General features: G+C 38.7%; 1 long non-coding RNA gene and 1 pseudogene across 2 annotated transcripts in view; one reads left to right on the top strand and one right to left on the bottom strand.

The window, feature by feature from the left end:
- Positions 1 to 18244, top strand: part of LOC132681371 (uncharacterized) — a 122443-nt gene that overhangs the window by 26059 nt on the left and 78140 nt on the right. The window contains exon 3 of one of the 2 annotated variants that reach the window (XR_013556721.1): positions 17169 to 17330. This is a non-coding gene — a long non-coding RNA (uncharacterized LOC132681371). The remainder of the gene's footprint in view (positions 1 to 17168; positions 17331 to 18244) is intronic. The other variant, XR_013556720.1, reaches the window with a different exon arrangement.
- LOC132682483 (U4 spliceosomal RNA) lies at positions 13691 to 13773 on the bottom strand (annotated as a pseudogene).

The following is an 18244-nucleotide window of genomic DNA, read 5'->3' on the forward strand; positions in this document are numbered from 1 at the left end:
CTGATACATGCTCATAACACCACCACCCCCTATCCCCTCAACACACACAGATGTGTGTATCTGATAGCATGAAACACTTTTGTTTTTATCAGAATTTAGTGAAAATTTGGGAGACAACTGGGGTATGAATACTTATAGCTCAACAGTGTGAACTCATTCCATTTTAAGATTGAGAACTTCTTTTTTTTTAAATGGCTACACTAATGCTTCAACAAAGCTCAATTTTATTTTTTTAATTAATTATTTTTAAGTAAGCTGTATCCCAAGTTGGGGCTTGAACTTACAACCCTGAGATCAAGAGTCACATGCTCCACCAACTGAGCCAGCCAGGTGTCCCAAAAACTGGTCACTTTTTCTTCTTTTTTTTTAATATATTATTCTATTTTTTTTATAAAAAATTTTTAATGTTTATTTTTGAGAGAGAAAAACAGAGCATGAGTGGGGGAGAGGTAGAGAGAGAGACACAGATTCTGAAACAGGCCCCAGGCTCTGAGCTATCAGCACAGAGCCTGATGCAGGGCTTGAACTTGGGAACAGCAAGATCATGACCTGAGCTGAAGTCAGATGCTTAACTGACGCAACCACACAGGTGCCCTATTTTTTATTTTTTTAAGGTTTATTTATTTATTTTGAGAGACAGCACACGAGCAGGGGAAGGACAGAGACAGAGAAAGGAGAGAATCCCAAGCAGATTCTCCACTGTCAGTGCAGAGCCCATTGCGGGGCTTGATTTCATGAACCATGAGATCATGACCTGAGTTGAAATTAAGAGTTGGATGCTTAACCAACTGAGCCACCCAGGCGCCCTGAAAACCGGGCACTTCTTAAAAGTCCTTTTCTCAGGTATCAGTCTACTCAGTTCCCATCCATATAGAGGTTCAGCCATACACTAGCTAGCTTGTTTCTCTTCCTCTCTCCTGAGTATCTTATCTCATTAGCACCTTCTCCTTCCTGGACTCTAGCCCCCAATGCAAATTCTTGTTCTTTATGCAGTGCACAGCAGCTCTCACTGGTGTCTGCTTCCAAGCTAAAGTCCAGACACACTTTGCATATCCCAACCTATCCAAATGTTCAGCAGAACAAAAAAACTTTTTATTTGCCATGTTCCATTCTCCTGCTAAGGACATTCTGGGTGTAAATTTCATTTTCTACTTCTTCTTTGCACAAGGCAGGAAAAGTGAGGGAGATATAGCAGGAAGCTACCTGGAATAAGACAAAGTGGTACAGAAGTAACACATCCTAGGGAAGAGATTAATGTTTGCAGAACAAGTATCTGCAGGAACATGGCATGGCAGTCTGGCAACCCAAAACCTAGGGAATTCAGTTAGTAGGTAATAGGCATACTAAAAATTTTATCCAAAATAAGTCAGGGGTTCCTGGGTGGGTCAGTTGGTTAAACATAAAACTTCGGCTCAGGTCATGATATCATGGTTCATGGATTCAGCCCCATGTTGGGCTCTGTGCTGACAGTTCACAGCCTGGAGCTTGCTTTGGATCCTGTGTCTCCCTCTCTCTCACTGCCCCTCCCCTGTTCACACTCTGTCTCTGTCTCTCTCAAAAATATTAAATAAACATTAAAAAATTAAAAAAAAACAACAAAATAAATCAAGTCAGTGGGAGTATAGAAATGAGTCCTCCCCCACCTCCAGAAAAATGGGTCTGGTAGGTAAGATAACCAACCAACTCCATGCAATTACTAGGGGAGCTGATAAAGCTCACCCATATTCCTGAAGAATATGGGGCCTCAAGGAGTATGAAAGAAATCCCCAAAACTGAAAAGTTTGTGTGAAAAGGATTTGAATAAACATCCTAGCTGCTTGATATGGACTTGAAGACCCTCTGGTGTAATTAAAAATATTTCCATTCTTGGGGGAAACAAATGTGATTAAATAAAAGTTATTGCTATCACTATTAAGAGAGTCACACCAATCATTATGTGCTTCTTCCAATGAGACAAATTGTACCAACTGCAAAAAGGGAAAAGAAAATGTAATGGTATTATAGCTTCACTGAAAATCTATTAAAAAATTGGCCAAGTATAGCATAAATGTAATCAGTCATTTTTATGCAAAGTCATAATAGTAACAATAGTATAGAAGTCATGTAGGAAGACAGACAGACCAGTGGAACAGAATAGAGAGCTTAGAAATATGTGCAAATTTGATATTTGATAAAGGCAGTACCACAAAACAATATAGAAAGGATTATTTCCTATGCAGCATGAGAAAACTGGCTACTATACAGGGAAAAATCAAGTTGGATACTGCATTGTTACCATATGCAAAGGGGATTCAAAATGGATTTTACAACCTACTAATGTAATAGAAAATACAGAGACTATCTTTATGAACCAGGGGGACAGCTTATTAAGCAAGGCCCAAAAATACAAACATGAGATGAAAAATGATAATTCCGACTGATTAAAATTTAAGGATTTCTGTTCAATAAAGTACAAACTTAGATGACAGCTGACTGGCTAGGACAAGATATTAGCAATGACTAACATTTACAGGATGCTTAAACTAGAATATACAAAGAGCTCCTGCAAATAACTAGAAATAAAATTAGAAACTGAATAGAAAACTAGGTAAAAGATATGAATAAGAGATTTGAAGTAAGGAAAGAGCAGAGAGGAAACAAATAATGAAGAGCTACTCAACATCACCAGTAAGCAGATAAATAAAAAAGCAAAATGATACACAATTTTACATCTGTCAGATTGGCAAAAATTAGAAAAGATGGTACACATCAGTTTGGCAAGAATATGGGGAAATAGTGTAAACTGATACAGGTATTCTGAAAAGCGATCTGGCAGAATTCAGTGAAGATGAGTTAGTGTGTGCCTCAGACTCCATTATCTCAAGGTATACATATACCAGAGAAATTCTTGAATGGATCTGAAGAATTCTACAGTAATACTCATTGCAGTGTTTCTGGAAATAGTGAGCCAGAGGCATGTTAGGGATGGGTATGTAAAATGTGGGGGATGTGGAATTCTATGCAGGTAGAAGAAATTATATATACACATGTATATGTATAAATTAAGAAGTATGATGAACTAAAACTTCTACAAGTGAAGTCTAATATGAAAAGTAATAAGTGATAAAAACCATACACTTAAGCAGTATTAACCGCCTTGAAAATATTTTGGTAAAAATAATAGATAATTGCAATGAAGATGGTATAAAATAGACTTAAGGAACACTGATATTACTAGATATTTGAAGATGACAACTTAAAGAAAACAAAGGAAAACAAAACAAATACCATAAGTATGTTCTTTCCAAGTCAATTTATAAAGTAATACCTTCCCAATGAAAACGCCAATAGGAGTTTTCGTTGAACTAGGTAAAAGTGATAGAAAGCTCATTAAATATAAAGTTTACTAAGCAGGTTAAGCTATCAAAGAATAGCCTGAATGAGAAGAGCAAAGAAAGAGACAGTAGCTTTCAAAATAGGATATCACATTGTGATGCAACAAGCATTTATAAAAGGGCACAAAATAGATTCATGGAATTGCACAGAAACCTTAGAAATAGAACTTTATTACACGCAATAATTTACTGTGTAATAAAAGAGACACTACAAAATAAAGGCAGAGGGAAGCATGATTTTATGAATGCTTAGACAACTAGTCGATAATCTGGAGAAAATTAATTTAGAGCCATAAAACTTAGAGCCTTATGTACCAAAATAGTTTCTTTTTTAAATCAATTCCTCTAAGCATTTTACATGTAGTATTTCATTTAATCTTTACAATAACTTTGTGAGATACATATAATTATTACAATGATTTGATAGATGAAAACTGAGGCATAGAAAAATTTTAAAACTTATCTACCATCAAGTCATTAGTATGTGGTAAGGGCAGGATTTGAACTCAAGCAATATAATACCAGAAATATGTTTTTATCCAGTGCATTATGAACAGCCTACTGTCTGCCAGGCACTGTGCTTAGCATTATCTCATATACTCCTTGTGGTGGATTGTCTACAAAGGGAGCAGCCAAATTCCTCCCTTCCATGTAGTTGCTGCTCTTCCTATTGAGAGATGGAGTCTATTTCCCTTCCCCTTGAGTTTGCACTGGCTTTATGACCTGTTTTGGCCAAAAGAATGCAGCAAAAATAATGTCATATGAATTCGAGAGGTCAGGTCTCCAAAGGCCCAGCAGCTGATGCTTTCATTCGCTTGGAGCCCTGAGCTCCATATGGAGGGAGAGGCCCATCTAGCCTCCAGGTATTCTGGCGTTCCCAGCTGTGAGTGATTCTGGATTCCCCCAGCTCCAATTGAGCCTCCAGATGATTGCAGCTGCCTGAGAACCCCAGGCAAGATGTACAGAAGAATTGCCCAGCTGAGCCCAACATAGAAGCAGAATTAAGAGCAAGTAAATTGTTTTGGGCCACAAAGTTTTGGGGTAATTTGTCACACACTATAGGTAGCAAAAATTCTCCTCATAATCCTATGAAGTAACTTAGAACTTACTATTCTAAGTCTGCAGAGGAGGAAACAAGGTTCAGACTGGTTAAGTAACATGGGCAAGGTCATGTGACCACTCAGTAATGGAGCTGGGATTTGAAACCAGGTGTGTCTGATTCCAGAGTGCCTTCAACCTTGTGTCCTTCTGTCTCTGAAAAGGGAACTCACATGCCTGAGTCTTTCTGTTTCCCACCCAGAACTTAGTCTGTAGAGAAGCATACCATATTGCTTCTAAGAGTCTCGGGTCTCCCAAAGACTCTTCAGGAATATACAGAAATCTGTGGGCAATGATGCTCAACAGAATCTTAAAGAGGAGGTATGTGTCAGTTGAGGGAGAAGTATTTCAATCCTAGATATAAGAGATTCCACTTCTGTATTTTCAACATAGATAGTTCCTTCCCCAGAAAGAACAGTTTAGGCATCTCCAATGTAGAAATATATTCCCCATCGAATACTGGATGAGGCTTTGGCTTATTGTCTAACTGAGATTATCACTAGCTAACCTAAAACAAATGTTTCACACGTGCCTTTGTCTCTTTTTTTTTTTTTGGTTGAAATTAAAAGCACACTCTCTGAGAGATTTTCTTCCTTCCCTGCCCAGCTTGTTGAAGGAATCAGTTTCTGCTTTTAATCAAGACACTAATAAGGACTTATATGAATTGGCTTGACCTTGGATGAGAATTTACTGGAGACCTAAGTAAGATCTTTGGGGTTTCCAAGACCTTCATTGTAATCCAAACTTGAATATAAGTGATGAGATGGTATCCAGAGTGTTTCTCAAGGTCTTTTCTAAAAGAAAAAAATAAGTCTGCGTGAGGTTCTAGACATGGAATTTAGTTCTGAAGACTGATTTTGGCAACTGAAGAGTTTTGTATGCTTTTGTTGTGCCAATTAAAAGCAACTCTATCATGTCTCTTGAGGTCCAGAAACAATGTTCTTTTAATTTTTTGCTTTGTTTGCTGGTTTTTAATATTATTTTTGCCCCCTCACCCTGTTGGTCTTTAAGTCTGTTTCTTTTTGTCTTGTGTATGAGTTGTATTTGTCTGTGCCTTCCACAGAACAGATATCATAGAAACATTTCTTCAAAGGAGAAATGACAGCATTGTGACTACATCACAGCTCTGTTAGTTCATGGCTTCTGTTTCCCTTTGTGCACATAACTTTGCTTCCAGAAGAAGTACCTGCTTATAATTTTAAAATATGGAAAAGTAATACAGTTAACCAAGCAATTTTCAGGTATCACTGAAATTGCAGATTTGAAAATTCTCTTTCTTTTTCTTTTAGGAGAGAAAGATTAAAATGAAAGTAAAGGAAGCTAGAGAAAATGTTATTAAGAAAATTATAAAGACAAGATACATTTACAGTAATGTACTATATTTATGGGGAAAAATCCCCATGTAAGTGGACTGGTGCAGTTCAAACTCATGTTGTTCAAGATTCAACAGTAAAAAGAACTGGTAGAATAAGATCAGTGAAGCTAAAATCCCATATGCATAGGGATCACAACAAGGAACTTCCTAAGTTAAACTTAATGAGAAATGAAATTAGGTGGGTTCAAAATTTAACAATTGAGTTCAACCACTTGTACAAATGATACGACAAAAGAAATGCCTTCAAATAATAACTGAAGAATGTGGAAATATCCAAAATCTAATCAAGGAGGCTTGTGTTAACTTCAGGGAGGCATGTTAAGTGTTGCATATAAGAAAGTGTCAGCAGGTTCAGAAATTCAAATGCCCAAAGGGACCAGGCAGATAATATAAATATGTCTATCAAGCTGAACTTAAAACAGAAAATAACACCCCACCCACCCCAGCAACCTATGGAATGAGATAAAATGTTTGCCAGTCATAGATCCTATAAGGGGCTAATATCCAGAATATATATAAAAAAAAAACTACCACAACTCAACAATAACAAAAAACAACCCAATTTAAAAATGGATAAAGAACTGGAACAGACATTTCTTCAAAAATCTATGAATTGCCAACAAGTCCATGAAAAGATGATTAACATTACTAATCATTAGGAAAATGCAAACCAAAACCACGTTGAGATACCATTTTACACCCATTAGGAGGACCACTATCTAAAAAGCGGAAAATAACAAGTGTTGGTGAAGATGCGGAGAAATTGGAATTTTTGTGCACTATTGGTAGGAATATAAAGTGTAACGACTACAAAAAAACAATATGGTAGTTCATCAAAAAATTAGAAACATAATTACCATGTGATTCTAGTTCTAAGTATATGCCCAAAAGAATTAAAAGCAGGAACTTCAAAAAAATATATGTAAATTCAGTGAAAGACTAAAAGGGGGGAAAGAAAAATGTGTAGGGTGGGAAAATAGTAAATTTTAAAGGAACATATATTAGTGTCATGAATTTAAAATAATTGAGTTTATTACTATTTTGGTCACATTAAAGAACTAGTGATTGTTTCAATGAAATTAACATTGTACTGAGGTGCCTGGGTGGCTCAGTCAGTTAAACAAACAACTCTTGATTTTGGCTCAGGTCATGATCTCACAGTCCTGAGATGGAGCCCCGCCACCCCCCCCCCCATCAGACTCCTGCTGGGCATGGAGCCTGCTTAAGATTCAGTCTCCCTCTCCCCCTCCCCAACTCTCGCTCTCTCAAAAAGAAAAAAAATGAAAAAGGTAACATTGTCTCCAGCAAAGATTTGCAGACCATTCTAGCTTTTGTGCTGCTTGCTTTACATCTCTCTCTTCAGTCTTCTTTAATCAACACTCTGCCATGAAGTTTGGGGTTTTGGTTTGTTACTAGTAGCGTCCAGGCCAAATGTCTTCTGTGGGGAAAAGACAATAAGAAACAAAACGCTGAACTGAACTCCCTTTCACCAGCTTCATCTCTAAATGTGCTTGACAAAGATAAGGAAGTGAGACTGATCTATGTGAAGCAGGTAGGCAACAAAAATTCTGGCAAAAAGCTTTCACTTTGTTTTGCTTTTAACGGTTACTTGTAACAGCAGAGACAATGTGAAGCTGCCCTGTAGGCTAATAGTGAGCAGGGAAGAGCTGAAGGCCACAAAACTACAAGAGATATAAAGGGCTGAAAAGGGCAGAGTGACCATTTGGAAAATTGTAAGCTCTTCTTTATTAATATCTAAAGGTACAGTTTCTGGATCAGACTGCTTGGATTCCAAATCCTGGCTTTCTCTCTAGCTGTGTGAGTTTGAAAAAGTTCACTAAACTCTTCTGAACTTCAGTTTCCTGAAACTTTAAATTTTTTTTTTAATGTTTGTTTATTTTTGACGGAGAGACAGCATGAGTAGGGGAGGGGCAGAGAGAGAGACACACACATAATCCGAAGCAGGATCCAGGCTCTGAGCTGTCAGAAACAGAGCCCGACGCGGGCTCGAACTCACGAACCGCGAGATCATGACCTGAGCTGAAGTCAGACGCTCAACCGACTAAGCCACCCAGGTGCCCCTCCCGAAACTTTAAATAGGAATAAGGAGAAACCTTAAGACATAGATTTGTCATGATGAGCAAATGACTACGTGTAAAGCACCTAGAAGGAAGCCTGGCAGTGAAATTGCTTACTGGATGTTAGGCAGAGCCCTTCCAGACTATGAGTTAGAGGCTAAGGTCCCCAACCCCTCAGGGGACCAAAGCACATTGGAAGCAGGGTCAGCAAGAGCAGAAGAAGACAGCCTATCATTTATTAATATTATTGAAGTCAGTAGACCTTGATTAGCACCAAGAAATGGGTTGTCCTGTGGGGACACAAAGATGATTCAGACAGAGGTTCTATGACCCAGAAATCTATTGGCAGATAAAAGGCATATGATCACCTGGCTTCTGGTGAACAGAGGCCCATTTTTGGGGATTCACAGTGGCGTGAGTGTCAGAGTGATACTCCAGGGGCCAGCATTCATTCTATGCAGAAAACCCTCCTTGCATGAGGCTATTGGTATGGAGCAAAGAACATACATAGGTTTTAGAGTAAAACAGGCCTGTGTGGTCTGATTCGGGCAAGCTGGAGCATTGCTGAGCCTCAAATAGCCTCCTCTGTAAAATGGGAATGATATTTACCTTATAAGGTTGTTGTAATAATTGAGATGATGCAGGTTAAAACACTTAGCACACATAGTGAGTGTTAATTCACTGAACATGTATTTATTAAATACCTACTCTTGCAGGCAACCAAAAAAACCCAACAAAACAAAGGAAGAAAAAAAAGACCTATTTCCTAGAGAAACCTGGGAAGAAAAAAATATTCAGAGGAAGAGAACTATGTCCAGGAAGGCATGCAGTTGCCAAGCACTATGCAAAGTGAATGCTTTACACAAGTTTATTCGTGCGATGCTTACTTGATCAACAGTTATGAATTAGATGCTCTTATACCTTAATACCCCCATTTTATAAGGGTGTGGCTAGAGAAGAGGCAAGACAGGGAGTATTCAGATTGTGTGAACCTCATAGCATAGGTCATGCACAAAATCTGAAGCCTGTGCTGGGCCCCTTATGTTTGCCCCTTCCAATCCACTCTCCACCCTGCTCTGCCCACTCAAGGCCCAGTATTGAGGGCTATGTGCCTGTCTTACACTGGGCTTCTGTCCCTGGTTATCTCTGCAGAGGGAGGAGACTAAGTCAGGGTATTGGCTTCCCAGGCTCCTGCTTTGTGAGCTGGCTGCATTCCTTACTGAAGGCTATTTTTCTGAAGCAGGCCAACTCCACATGACTCTCCCCTTTTACTCCAGCTCATGCTCCCTCTCTTTAAATCTCTACGCTTAAGGGACCTAGCATCCAATTGGCCACCACAGGAGATCACTGCAATATCCTTGTAGGTTTCCCCACATACACAACTTTATAAATAAACCCGAACACTTTTTCATCCATCTCCAAAGCCACTTCCCCAGTCTAGGCTGTCCCTTCACTGGACGACAGGAGTAGCATTTTAACTTGTTTTACTGCATCCACTCTTTGGGAGAGGGGAGGTGGGGGGGGGGGGGGGGAGACAGGAGAGGATGGAGAGAAGGGCATAAAAAGGGAATGATCTTATTCTTCTCCAATCTCTGATTTTTGTCATTGGTGGTGGTAGTGTTGATTCTTGCTTTTGTCTCCCATATCACTAGGGATATGGTGAGATGTTGGGTAGATTTCACAGTTTGATGGTTACTTTCTTTTATTAAAATTTAGTCAGATTTAATCCCAAATTTTATTAATCTATTTTTTGAAGAATTTATCATAAAAATTGTCAAATGTATACTTTTCAAATGTTTAAGAGTAGACAGAATATAATATAATAAAACGTCCCATTACACCAGATTGAATTATTGCCAACAATTTGCCAGATATTCTAATTTCCTTTTTTCTTATCTCTGGATTATTTTAAAGCAAATTGCAGATATCATATATATTCATTTGTAAATGCTTTGGCAAATATCAATAATATATAAGGTCAATTTTTTAGGTCAATTTTTCAAAAACAAATTCTAATGCCATTACCACACCTAAGAAAACAGTTACTTCTTTTACTTTTTAAGTTTATTTCTTTATTTTGAGAGAGACAGAGACAGCGTGAGCAGGGAAAGGGCAGAGACAAAGGGAGAGAGAGAATCCCAAGGAGGCTCTGCACTGTCAGCACAGAGCTGCATGTGAGGCTTGAACTCACAAAACTGAGATCATGACCTAAGCCAAAACCAAGAGTCAGATACTTAACCAACTGAGCCACCCAGGCACCCCAAAACAATTATTTCTTCATTTTCATATAACACCCAGTACATACTCAAATTTGTTCAGTTGCTCCCAAATTTCTTGTGCAGGTGTTTTGTCTCAGTTAGGATCCAAACAATTTATAATCCGTCCTCCCTTTCTTCTTAATCTCCTTCATTTGTTGAAGAAACCAGGTCATTCATCCTATACAATGTCCCACAGTCTGGATTTGGCTGACTATATCCTTGTGATATTGTTTAACATGTTCCTCTAGCTCTCACATTTTCCATGAACTAGATCTAGAGGCTTGATTAAATTGAAAATAAATTCCTTGGCACATATGGGGCTATGAACTTCATCTTTTCGATATACTTCCATCTGTTCTCTATATAACAACTAAGTAGTTTTTAAACATATATAAATCTGATGATGTCCCCAGTACCATACCCCCACCATGCTTAAAAACACTGAGTTGTATCCTAGGGCTCTAAATCCAAAGATCAAAGTCCTTAACAGAGTAGCAGGAAGCTGCTTTTCATTGTCATCTTGTACTGCATTTACCAAATTCTACCACACTGGCTTTCTCTTAATATTTCCCATTCCAGAAGGCTCCACCCTTTAACTTATTCCTGGAGAAAACTTAAGCTGCTCAGTAAGGCTCTTGGACCGCCTTACAAGTGACTGCAAGACAGAGAGAGAGAGACAAGGCTAATCCAATGAGCAATATCCAACTGGTAAGAGTCCAGTGTTGCTCTAGTCTCTTCTAATCACTCATTACTTCATATATGCTCTGCAATCAAACCAATTTTTTAATTAATTAATTAATTAATTAATTAATTTTTAAATTTACATGCAAGTTAGCATATAGTGCAATGACTTAAGGAGTATATTCCAGTGATTCATCCCCTATGTATAACACGCAGTGCTCATCCCAACAAGTGTCCTCCCTAATGCCCCTTACCTATTTAACGCCCCCCCCCGACCCCTCCAGCAACCCTCAGTTTGTTCTCTGTATTTAAGAGTCTCTTATGTTTTGTCCCCCTCCTTGTTTTTGTATTATTTTTGCTTCATTTCCCTTATGTTCACTTTTTTTGTCTCTTAAAGTCCTCATATGAGTGAAGTCATATGATATTTGTCTTTCTCTGACTTATATCACTTAGCATACTACCCTCTAGTTCCATCCACGTAGTTGCAAATGGCAGGATTTCATTCTTTTTTGCTTGCTGAGTAATACTCCATTGTGTGTGTGTGTGTATATATATATATATATATATATATATATATGTACATATATATGGGAAATAGAAATAAGAAGATGTGGTATATATATACATACATATATATGTACATATATATATACATACATATATATGTACATATATATATATATATATATATACGTACATATATACATATATGTATGTATATATATACAACATCTTCTTTATCCATTCATTCATCCATGGACATTTGAGCTCTTTCCATACTTTGGCTATTGTCAATAGCGCTGCTATAAACATTGGGGTGCATGTGCCCCTTTGAAGCAGCACACCTGTATCCCTTGGATAAATACCTAGTAGCGCAATTGCTGGGACGTAGGGTAGTTCTGGTTTTAATTTTTTGAGGAACCTCCATACTGTTTTTCCAGAGTGGCTGCACCAGTTTGCATTCCCACCAGCAGCGCAAAAGAGATCCTCTTTTTCCAAATCTTCGCCAGCATCTGTTGTTGCCTGAGTTGTTAATGTTACCCATTCTGACAGATGTGAGGTGGTATCTCATTGTGGTTTTGATTTGTATTTCCCTGATGATGAGTGATGTGGAGCATTTTTTCATGTGTCAGCCATCTGGATGTTTTCTTTGGAAAAGTGTCTATTCATGTCTTTTGCCCATTTCTTCACCGGATTACTTGATTTTTGAGCTTGATAAGTTCTTTATAGATTTTGGATACTAACCCTTTATGTGATATGTTGTTTGCAAATATCTTCTCCCATTCTTTCAGTTGCCTTTTAGTTTTGCTGATTGTTTCCTTCACTGTGAAGAAACTTTTTATGTTGATGAGGTCCCAATAGTTCATTTTTGCATTGTTTCCCTTGCCTCCAGAGACATGTTGAGTAAGAAGTTGCTGTGGCCAAGGTCAAAGAGGTTTTTGCCTGCTTTCTCCTCGAGGATTGTGATGGCTTCCTGTCTTACATTGAGGTCTTTCATCCATTTTGAGTTTATTTTTGTGTATGGTGTAAGAAAGTGGTCCAGGTTGATTTTTCTGCATGTCGGTGTCCAGTTCTCCCAGCACCACTTGCTGAAGAGACTGTCTTTATTCCATTGGATATTCTTTCCTGCTTTGTCAAAGATTAGTTGGCCATACATTTGTGGGTCCATTTCTGGGTTCTCTATTCTGTTCCATTGATCTGAATGTCTGTTCTTGTGCCAGTACCATACTGTCTTGATGATTACAGCTTTGTGATACATCTTGAAGTCCGGGATTATGATGCCTCCAGCTTTGGTTCTTTTTCAAGATTTCTTGGGCTATTTGGGCTCTTTTCTGGATTATTTGTTCTAGCTTTGTGAAGAATGCTGGTGTTATTTTGATAGAGATTTCATTGAATGTATAGATTGCTTTGGGTAGTATCGACATTTTAACAATATTTGTTCTTCCAATCCAGGAGCATGGAATATTTTTCCATTTTTTGTGTCTTCTTCAGTTTCTTTCATAAGCTTTCTATAGTTTTCAGTGTATAGATTTTTCACCTTATGGGTTAGGTTTGCAATCAAACTGATTAACACAATAGCCTTTTACCTACTGTCTCCACTTGTGTTTGCATCCCTGCCCTTGTTTATAGCCTCATGATCTAACCAAGGGATTCCATCCTACACCCAAACTATCCAATCTGCTATACTAAGCAGGGAAATAGAAATTTGTTTCAGACAATCCTGAACAGTAATAGTAAGCATCATAGACACCTGGTACAATAGCCAGTGAACTGAAAGAACAATCAGGATGAGTGATGCAAAAGGAAAATATACCATTCCAAGAATGCTCCTGGTGCATGCCAGCATTCTACCCTAGAGTTATGGTGTTACCCTTACTCCTCCCTCAGTCTAAGTGTATGGGGGTCAGTAGCTAATTAAGCACAAAACCTGGATAGGGAGGGAACAATGACAATAACAAAAATGATTGGTGTGAGTGTTGAGTGTCAGCAGGACACTGGAAGGTTGGTATGGCATAAGGACAAAACTATGAGGTGTTAAAGATGCCTACTGGAGAGAAATTGAAAAGGTGGCCATATGGAAAGAAAACAATGACCCAGTTTGGGCCTTGAAGGAGTTACCAAGGGAGGCAGACATAGAAAGTAACAATAAAACAAAATTAAAAATAAAAATTATAATAGAAATATGTATAAAGTCATAGGTGAGAAAGCCAACCTCTGCTTGGAGGAATTAGAAAATATTTCACTAAAGATTTTAAAAAGCAAACATTTGTTATAAACTTTTGAAGCAAGGTGAGATTTCTTGCATGCCTAGTGGGTAAGGGTCCTTTGAGTAGGGAAAAGTTTTCAATTAGCCATAATCAGGCCTCGGATAAACCTCATTGGCTATGATACTGCCACTGTGCAAAGCTTAGGGGTCATCTGAGTAGAAGCAACACACGAGCAAAGATATGGAGACATATGAGGGCAGTATGGGTTAAATGTTGGGCCGATGATTTAGATAGAGTTGAAAATTAACCATGTTTGGAGAAATAGTAGGCATAGAGGTTGGATGTAGGGCAGAAGTACAAGACCAGGTTCAGGTGGCAGCAGAACAATTAGTCTAAGAATCTGGGTTTTGGAGAATACCATCCTGGCTTTAAAACTCAGATGCCATCTTCGGGCAACACATTGTCATTCCCAACCCACACTTTGGGAGGTGACTTTCTTGCGGGAAGCTGTTGGAGGCCTCAGATTCACAAAACAGTTGCTCTTCTCATGGGCTGACCTCACTGCCTATTACCTGATCTTCTCCAGTCACTGGTTCATGACTCAATGGGGAAATTATCAGCAAGGTCAAGTCTGATCTGGTTTCCTTAAGACATACAGTCAGTTGACCCTATATTATAGATGAATCCTTTCAAGACTTCACTTTTTTTTTTTTTTTGAAAGAGAGAGAGAGAGAGAGAGAGCGAGAGAGCAGGAGAGTGCAAGTGAGGGAGGAGCACAGGGAGAAGGAGAGAGAATCTCAAGCAGATTCCATGCCCAGCACAGAGCCTGATGTGGGGCTGGGTCTCATGACTGTGAGATCATGACTGGAGCCAAGATCAAGAGTTGGATGCTTAACTGACTGAGCCACCCAGGAACCCCAAGACTTCACTTTTTAATGTCAGAGACGCAAAAAATTCAGTAAGTAGAAGGCTGGATTGCAAGACAGTGGTTGCAATAGAAAGTGGAAGGCTGAATTGCAATAAGCAATATTTGTTGGTTTTGTCTTATTAGACTCCTTCCAAGCTTTACTTTGGTAAGCACTTACTTAGCAAATCCCCTTAACATCTGTTTAGACCAGAAAGGGCTTCTGGAAAGTCTTTGGCTTTACAGCTTACGCTGATGTCACACTAGACCCAAGATTTTCATTGTATTTGCTATGAATGAGACTTCTGAACACATTGCCTGATGTGGGCCCACCAGCGATTAGTTAATGTTTTGTTTCAACAATGTTGCCAAGTGCTTACACACACCTAAGATACCTTACACACATCTAAGATATCTTCTTTATTTTTTATTTTATCCCCTTCTTTTTTTTTTATTTTTTAAAATATTTTCCTGAAAATATGAAAATTGCCAAGATCATGGCCTATCACTCCAACAGCATGTAAATCTTAAAAACAAAGACATTCAGGGTCGCCTGGCCTGGGTGGCTCAGTTGGTTAAGCATCCCACAATCTCACAGTTTGTGAGTTTGAGCCCTGTTTTGGGCTTTGTTCTGACAGTGTGGAGCCTGCTTGGGATTCTCTGTCTCCTTCTCTCTCTGCCCCTCCACTGCTTGTACTCTCTCTCACTCTCTAAATAAATAAACAAACAAACAAATAAATACATAAAACTTAAAAACAAAGAACAAAGACATTCAGATACATACGTACTGAGTGATGACTTAACTCATGAAGTTTAATATTGATAAAATACTATTATCAACTTATAGTCCATATTCAGTTTTCATCAATTGTCCCAATATCATCCTTTATGGGAACTTTCTCCCCTAATCTAAGATTCTATCATGTCCCATTACTCTGAAACATTTTCTCAGTCTTTATATTAATATTTTTTATTAATAAAGAAACATGAATACAGAGCCCAAATAATATAAGTAATGAGGCATGTCAGATAGTGCATATTTAATTATCATTTTTATTTTATTTTATTTTGTTTTATTTTATTTTATTATTTTTTAAACGTTTATTTATTTTTGAGACAGAGAGAGACAGAGCATAAACGGGGGAGGGTCAGAGAGAGAGGAAGACACAGAATCCAAAACAGGCTGCAGGCCCTGAGCTGTCAGCACAGAGCCTGACTTGGGGCTCAAACTCACAGACGCGAGATCATGACCTGATCTGAAGTCGGCCGCTTAACCGACTGAGCCACCCAGGTGCCCCTATCATTTTTATCTTATAAGAGGCCTTTGCAATAGTCTATGTAGGAGATTATAAGGAAGTTAAACCAACTAAAGAGACATCGCTTTCAAAGATGCACACAGAGGACTCGATTAATTTTGTGTGGGAGATAGGTGAGGAGGATAGGTCTGTGATCACTTCAAGGTTTCTAACATGGTAGTCAGCGCAGACAGAGTGCCAAGCATTGCTGGAGAGAATACTGTGAGGAACTGCATTGAAGGGGAAGATGGTCAATAACTTTTGGATATGTTGAGTGTAAGTTCCCTCAGGAGTGACCAAGGAGAGTTATTTAATAGTAAGTTGTATCCTGTTCCAGTGTGGCTGGGCCCTGCCCAGTTAGAGCCCTGAAAGTCTGCATCCTGGAAATCTCATTCCTAAGCAAAATGGGACAGTTTTTTGCCCTATAATAAGTAGGCCATTAGTAACATGAGCTTGGAGCCCAGAGAGTGAAGTTAGTGGTAGAAGAGCACACACCCATGTAAAGGTGACCGTTTGGAACTTTGAGAGGGATTGAGACAACCCAAGAAGAAAAACCAGATGAGAAGGCCTGAGAGGCTCTACTGGAAGCTGAGACCCAGAGTGTTTCTCTTTCTCAGCCAGCAGTTTCCTAGGTCAGCAATCATAAAACAAGCATTGATTAACTTACTGTGTATTTCAGATTACTTTTTGCACCACTGTGAGCTGTTCATAAATTTGCTGTCTTAGGAACAGAAATGAAATCAAATTTATTATCCAACGAGGTGGTTATTATCACCCCTTCAGTCTGTGACTTCTTTACTAGACTCATTATTAAGTTGAGAGATTTAACTTCTTTTTAGTGTTACTCATTTTTCATTCAATTCTTTACAACCACTTTCCATAGTGGCTTGTGATCATTACTTTTCAATTTTGGGTTTCCCAATAGCCTTTTCTACAATATGGTCCATTTTCTGCATCATGAAATTCAGCAGAGTGGAACATTGGTTAAATACAATAAGTTTAAAAGTTTGTTAAGCTCTGTATCTATAAAAATGAAACTATGCTCTTCCCTATTATTTTCCAAAAATAATGGGTATAGTTGGACCTTACTTGATCTACAGATTTACTGTAGTAATGCATTAAACACAGTGTTATCATCTAATTGTTATTTTGTCCTCATTGGGTCAAAATGTTTTAATTCAGTAAGTTAGATATAAATGATTATTTTGGTTCAAGGTCTTAATGACAGATCTAATAGGGCCTGAGAGGTCATCATTCCCATCCAAGGCTGTTCCTGTCTTTGCTTTCATACTTAGCCTTTTTGAAGATAGCAAGTTAAACTTGACACATTTATATAATATTATAAATGTTATGCTTCCATGGCAGTTTCTTATACTGATCTTATTTGATTCCTACAGCTATCAAGTGAATAAGTGAAGTATTGCTATCACTCTTATTTCAAAAATGAGGCACCTGAGACACAAGTGACTTGACCAACATCGTAAGATGAAACAATGGAGGTAACAGTAGAAGGAGACAGAATTTATAACCCTAAAATGACAGTCTTCTGACCAAATCAGGTGACCAGTCCCCACTCTGCATTCATATAATATCACCAAAGTTGTAAAGCACACCTGAACTGTGAACAGATGTCCTTTCCAGCCACATTGCTTTCATTCTTTATCATAATTTCATGGAAATCCAGCTCATATTTAAAAACCTAGAACCCACAGGACAGAAATTGATTTATGAGATGTGGAAGATAATGAGAAGCACCTGAGAGAATGATTTTCTTTTGCTCCCTGCCCCGCCACACTCCACACCAGTCACCTGTATGTTCAAGTCCTTCAGGTGTCTCAGTGGATTCTGTATACGACTGTGGCATATTGTATTTTCCACAAATGGCCACCACAATATCTCTCATCCTACCCACTCATCTTACAATGTACTTTGAGAGTTCTCGCATGGAGGGGCGGTATTTAGGGCCCTCCTCCTTGAATCTGGGTGACTGGTGATGCTATGTGACAGCTGAGGCTAGAACATAAAAGGTGACACAAGTCATCCTGGTTCTCTTGAGATGTTTGTTCTCGGAACTCAGCTGTCACGTGGTGAGGGTTCCCTGGCAACCACATGGAGAGTTCATGTAAAGGTGTTTCAGTTGATAACTCCAGCTAAGTTACCAGTCAGTAGTCACCATCACTGACCAGACATACAGTAAGTGAGCCTTTAGATGATTTCAGTCCCAAGTCAAGAGTGCCTGTCCTGACCCCACCACCCCCAGTTCCAGGCAAACCAAGGCGGTTGGTCACCCTGCTTTAGGTGATGAGCTACATCCCTCTCCCTCCTCAGAACAACTTCTGAAGATTTAGGATCCTCCACTATTACATGGCCCAAAGCTCCAGGCAAAATATCTCCTTCAAAGTGAAATAATTCAAGCACAACCCAAACTCAGAGGGTAATATTTCAGGGAACTAAAATTTTCTCGTCAGCTTAG

This window comes from Panthera onca, chromosome A1, assembly GCF_046562875.1.
Source record: "Panthera onca isolate mPanOnc1 chromosome A1, mPanOnc1 haplotype 2, whole genome shotgun sequence".
Classification (NCBI taxonomy): domain Eukaryota; kingdom Metazoa; phylum Chordata; class Mammalia; order Carnivora; family Felidae; genus Panthera; species Panthera onca.